The sequence below is a fragment of the Phascolarctos cinereus genome, unplaced genomic scaffold (genome assembly GCF_003287225.1).
Source record: "Phascolarctos cinereus isolate Bilbo 61053 unplaced genomic scaffold, phaCin_HiC Scaffold_9;HRSCAF=440, whole genome shotgun sequence".
Classification (NCBI taxonomy): domain Eukaryota; kingdom Metazoa; phylum Chordata; class Mammalia; order Diprotodontia; family Phascolarctidae; genus Phascolarctos; species Phascolarctos cinereus.
Window position 1 is genome coordinate 136,046,777 of NW_027556402.1, and position 6,612 is coordinate 136,053,388.

Sequence of the window (6,612 nt, forward strand, 5' to 3'; positions counted from 1 at the left end):
GGAGACCTTGGCCTTTTTAAGCTAAAGTTTTTAACAGGTTTCAGTTTGATTGAGGTGATGTCCACTCAATGATTAAGGCTAGGTAAGAAATGAGGCAGAGAATGGCCACTGTCACCTAGTCAAAAAATAATAATCTGGGAGGGGAAGACCCCCAGGGTTTCTGGCCAAACACAAACAATTGCTATTTATATTCACTCTGAGCCAATCAGGCCCCAAACAATGACCAAGTGGGGCTTGGCCTCGGACCTATTGTTGTCCAGTCAATGAAAGCCAGAGTGATTTGGGGTTAAGGCATGTCCTTAATAGGAAAAAAATCTAGCCCATAAACCCCAAGATATCTTGTGAGGTTTCAGTGATCAAAATTTACATTCTTTCAGGCAGAGCACCTGCAGGCCACCTTATAATATCCTACGAAGAGAGAAAGACAGGAAAGAGAGAGAGAGAGAAAAAAGAAAGAGAAAGAGAGAGAGAGAGAGAGAGAGAGAGAGAGAGAGAGAGAGATAAATGAAGAAAGAAAAAGAAAGAAAGAAAGAAAGAAAGAAAGAAAGAAAGAAAGAAAGAAAGAAAGAAAGAAAGAAAGAAAGAAAGAAAGAAAGAAAGAAGAAAAGAACTTTTGCCGGAATGGCCACTTCAGTTGGGTCCCCAGTGGAGCAGCTCCTACTACTACTCACAGACGTTGTTGTTTATCCTTAGTTCTTGAAGAACACCATGACATCAGTGAGGGAGGGGTGTTATATCAAAGGAGAGAATGTTAGCACTCCCCTTGATAATGACAGAAGAGTTCCTAGTGGCCTTTACAATACATCTACAGTTAAGGCATTGCTATCTACTCTGTGGCATCTAACCTCTGATAAATATTGGCTAATTCACCCTGGCAAGTCATGTAACCTCTGAGTGGCCCCAGACAATACTCTAAACTAAGACTCAAGGAGAAGTGAATTCCCCAAAATACTACAGACAATAAGTATCTAAGCCAATAAGTTCTCTGAATCCAGATTCAGGTCTATGACATATTGATTTTGGCATCCAAGTTCTGCACGGGTGTTTATGAAAAACTGAAAGCTACAATGAAGGCCTCAAACTTGGTGAGTAAATATGTTGTGGAATATGTATGAACGAGAATTTCACAGCATGCCAAAACTGGGATCTGTCACAAAGGTAGAAATCCACATTGACAAGGTTGCAGAAGCATGGATGTTCTGAAGTAAGTACTTATGATATTAATGAGGACAATGACAGACTAGTATCTGCATAATTCAATGGAAGAATTATTCATCATTATCTCAAAATTATTGTAAGTATATTTACTATTTTAAGAAAAATAAAAAGTAAAAGAAAAAAAGTTATTCCTTGGAGGCAAAAATGATCTATGCAGTGATTACCAGTTAATTAATAACCAACTTAAGACTGCTACACTAGCCAAAGTACATATCTAAATATTCTTCCCAATTCTCAAACCACTAAATTTAATTTGTTTTAAAATACATACAAGTGGTTAATTGAATTGATTACATGTAGACATAGACAGTCATAATTTTGAAGTATATTTCTTTACTCAGATTTTACATTTCTGCCATATGTTGCATCATCTTGCAAGCTCAACACATACAGTAGTAATAGTAGGAATTAGTGGTAGTAGGGGTGGTGGTGGCGGTAGTAGAAAGAAGAGGAGATGGAGGAGGAGGAAGAGAAAAAGGAGGGAGAAGAGGAGTTGTAGTATTACTATAGTTAATTAAACTGTTGTAGGACAACTTATTGGTATAGTGGGGAAAAAACCCTCCATTAAGAACCAGGAGAGGACTCTGTTCAAATCCTACCCTATACACAAATCATTTTCTCCTAGCTCTTAAGGAATGATTTAATATCCCTGAACCTTACTTTTCTCATCTTAAAATTTTAATAATAATAAGGCTGTAATAAGATAATATATATAAAGTGGTTTTTAAAGCTTAAAACAATATATCTATTTCCAAAATGATGATGATGATGATGATGATGATGATTTTGAAAATTAAACTCTTCTTCTGACCTGAAATCTGAGTAGTCCTCTTCCTCCCACACCTCAAATCCCACTTTCATGTTGCTAAGAATGCTGCAGTTCTTATTTAACTCCTCCCTCCCTCTTTCTCTTACCCCATACACAACCCATAGCTTGTCAATAAGCATGTATTTTCTATTATTTCTAATATTTTTATATATGTTTTTTTTCCTTTTTATTTTAATTAACATAATATTCTGCTAAGCTTTCAACTTTTCAGATCTGGAGGAATCCAGTTCATCCCGATGTCTTACTTGATTACTCTTCTTAAACTCTGACTTTGATGATGCCATACACTTGTTTAAAGAAGATCACTTGGTTATTTATTGCTTGTAGGATAAAGTCCATGCTTTTAAATTCATATTTAAAGCATTTTCTAATGGACCTGTCCTGCCCCCATTCCACCTCCTCAGTTATTATTCTAGGGCTTCGTCCTCTTTCTCTTTATTCTCACTACCATTCTAACTAAATTGTTGATTCAGACACTTACAACTCTCTCACCTTGGTCCTTTTCCCTTTTTTAAGTGTAATTTCACAGATCTGTAGAATTTTCTACCTTCTCCCTAATTAGTTAAATCTCATTTATGCTTTAAGAACCCAAATTCTTCCATTTGCAAGAATTCTCTGACCACTTTAATGTTCTCTTCCACTTTTAATATTTTTAACAATCATTGTCTAATTTGTTTGCCAATTATTCATGCTCTGCCTCAAAATATATTTTGTATTGCACTAGATGGTTAACTCTTATTGTTTAATTTTTCATGACTTTATGTTTTCTTGTGATTTTATTGATTCCCAGATTGCTCATACACCTCTACAAGAAGTATGTAGATATGTTGCATTTATTTTTCTATGTCTATGCTGCTGCTGACCCTATTATAATGTAGAATGTAAGCTCTCTGAGGGCAGGAACTATTTTATTTTTCCTAGAACGGTGTTTCTCACATAGGTGGTTAATAAATCCTTATTAAATGAATGAATTAATCTCCCAAGTAGATTTTAAAACCCTTAAGAATAAGATCTCAGTTTTATACTTCCTTGTTCTTTCTTCCACTCACTCTCACCCATGAACCTGTAATTTCACATGTATGGGCAACTTGGTTATCTCAATCTAGATTAGGTAATTGTTTCACAATTTAAAGTATTAGGGATTAGCCTATTGCACTGAGATGTTAAGTGACTTATTCACTGCAACATAGGCAGGATATTTTCATTTTCCTCCATTTGTAGGCCTTAACTCAAAGCCATATTCGCAGAATAGTTATTTATAATGAAGACGTATTTATGTGAAGTACATGTGCCAGGTATAGTTCTGGAATGATAAAAATTAATTCTTCTTGTAAAATTCCCTATGCCAGGTGCAGAAGTTCTAATTATTCACTGATGAGAACTGTCTTCTAGCATTGATGGTTCACCCTTAATACTGTCTTAAAGACCTTAAAAAAATATCCTTAATGGCAAGATTATGGTTTTGATAGTGTGTAGCTTGACCCTTGATAGTGCTCGCTTATTTAATACCTCATTTTTGATAAAGTGAATACACTTGGACTTGCACACATTTTTTTTAGAGCTGCCTACCAAGGGGAAGAGCAGAGCTAAGACAGCTAGAAATAAATACTTCAGATAAATACAGTGTCCTGTTTTCTAGGAAGAAGCTTCTGTCTAAATAGAAAACCATATGCATCAAGGAACTACACAATCTCAAGAGGCCAAGAAGTTGTGTGGCTCCCAAAATGGCAGCAAGCGAAATCAGTGCTTGAGTGACCAGGTATCCCTTGGCCAAGCCCATGATGCTACAGGAATAGGGGTCGGAATCAGCAAATTGATAATGGAATCCCTTGTCAGAGGATATCCTTTACTGGACCAACCCTCCTTGAAAGAAGAGAAAGCAACTTGGACAGAGAAGTTTCTGGACCAAGCAGAAATCACAGCCAAGAAACATGTTTATAAAAATGCATAATGTGGAGGAGTAAACACGGACTTAGGTCATCACTTGACTTGTAAGTTTGACAAACTATAGAGGTGACAGGGGAAGGGAGTTGACTCACTTGAGATCCTCAGTGCCTTTTCCCTAGAGTTGGGTTGAAATGCCAGTTTGATTTACTATGCCTAGAATCTAGGTTTCTAGGGAAAATGGGAAAGAAATTTAACTTGATTAATTGTTTATGGGTTGGATTATGACTCCTTTGCAATTTCTAGTGCATGAGTAAAGTCAAAGTGTTACATGTATTGTTAGCCTGATTATCCAGAGAAGAATTGAGGACCCCTTTTCCTTTTGATGTAGATATTCAGACAGTATCCAAGTTCTGGCTTTAAAAATGAGAAACCGTATATGGGGGCATGAGCTTAGGAATATTTCTGTGAGATTCCTCTAAGATTCGACTTGATCTGTGTAATCCAAGATTTCTTTCTTTCTTTTTTACTTATTTTTATATTTTATTAATTTATTTTGATTTTTCAACAATATCTTACACATATTTTTGAGTTGAAAATTTTTCTCCCACTTCCTTCCCACAACCCTCTCCAAGACGGCACACGATCTCATATAGGCTATACATATACATTCCTATTAAACATATTTTCACATTAGTGATATTGTAAGTAAAAATTAGAACCAATAGGAGGAACCACCAGAAAGAGGATACAAAACTCAACAGAAGAGAAAAAAATAGCAAATAGTATGTTTTGATCTGCATTCAAATTCCATAGTTCTTTCTTTGGATGTGGATAGCATTTTCCATCATGAGGCCTTTGGAGATGTCTTACATCCTTGTATTGCTGGGAAGGGTTAAGTTTATCAGTGCTAGTCATCACACAACATGGCTGTTATTGTGTACAACATTCTCCTGGTTCTGCTCACTTCACTAAGCATCATACCATACAAGTCTTTCCAGGTTTTTCTGAAGTCAATCTGTTCATCATATGTTATAGCACAATAGTATTCCATTACATTCATATACCACAACTTGCTCAGCCATTCCCCAATTGATGGGCATCTCTCAATTTCCAATTATTTGCCACCATAAAAAGATCTGCAATAAATATTTTTGTATATGTATAGGATCTCTTTTCCCATTTGTATGATCTCTTTGGGATATAGCCCTAGACTTGCTATTGCTGAATCAAAGGGTATGCACATTTTGATAGTCCAATGGGCATACTTCCAAATTGCTCTCCAAAATGGTTGGATCATTTCACAACTCCACCAACAATGCATTAGTGTTCCAATTTCCCCACATTTTCTCCAACATTTATTATTTTCCTGTTTTGTCATGTTGGCCAATCTGATAGGTGTGATGTGGTACCTCAGAGATGTTTTGATTTGCATTTCTCTAATCAATAATATTTAGAGCATTTTTTCATATGACTATAGATGGCTTTAATTTCTTCATCTGAGAACTGTATGTTCATATCCTTTGACCATTTATCAATTGGGGAATGGCTTGTGTTCTTATAAATTTGTCTTAATTCTCTATATATTTTAGAAATGAGGCCTTTATCAGAGAGACTGGTTGTAAAAATTCTTTCCCAATTTTCTACCTTCCTTCTAATCTTAGTTGCATTGGCTTTGTTTGTGCAAAAACTTTTCAATTTAATGTAATCAAAATTATCCATTTTGCTTTTCATAATGTTCTCTATCTCCTGTTTGGTCATGAATTCTTCTGTTCTCCATAGATCTGATAGGTAAACTATTCCTTGTTCTCCCAGTTTACTTATGGTATCAGCCTTTATATCTAAGTCATGAACCCATTTTGACTTTATTTTGGTATATGGTGTGAGATTTGGGTCTATGCCTAGTTTCTGCCATACTCTTTTCCAGTTTTCCCAGCAGTTTTTTTCAAAGAGTGGGTTCTTATCCCAGAAGCTGGGGTCTTTGGGTTTATCAAATAATAGATTACTATAGTCATTGACTACTGTGTCTTGCATATTTAACCTATTCCACTGATCCACCTCCCTATTTCTTAGCCAGTACCAAGCAGTTTTGATGATTGCTGCTTTATAATACAATTTAAGATCTGGAATTGCTAGGCCACCTTCCCCTGCATTTCTTTTCATTAGTTCCTTTGATATTCTGGACCTTTTGTTTTTCCAAATGAATCTTGTTATTATTTTTTCTAACTCTATAAAATAATTTTTGGTAGTTTGATTGGTATGGCACTGAATAAGTAAATTAGCTTAGGTAGGATTGTCATTTTTATTATATTAGCTCGGCCTACCCATGAGCAACTGATGTTTTTCCAATTATTTAGATCTGATTTTATTTGTGTGAAAAGTGTTTTGTAATTGTGTTCATAGAGTTCCTGGGTTTGTTTCGGGAGGTAGACTCCTAAATATTTTATAATGTCTACAGTAAGTTTAAATGGGATTTCTCTTTCTATCTCTTGCTGTTGGGCTTTGTTGGTAATATATAGAAATGCTGATGATTTATGTGGGTTTATTTTATAGCCTGCAACTTTGCTAAAGTTGTTTATTATTTCAAGTAGTTTTTTACTTGATTCTCTAGGATTCTCTAAGTATATCATCATGTCATCTGCAAAGAGTGATAGCTTTGTTTTTCTTTGCCTATTCTAATG

At 35.3% G+C, this 6,612-nt stretch overlaps 1 non-coding gene across 1 annotated transcript; it reads left to right on the top strand.

Moving 5' to 3' along the window:
• Nucleotides 1-728: 728 nt before the first annotated feature.
• Nucleotides 729-856, top strand: LOC144455534 (U6atac minor spliceosomal RNA). Its single transcript, XR_013484255.1, has one exon. It is a non-coding gene; the product is annotated as a U6atac minor spliceosomal RNA (small nuclear RNA).
• The last annotated feature ends 5,756 nt before the right edge of the window (nt 857-6,612 follow it).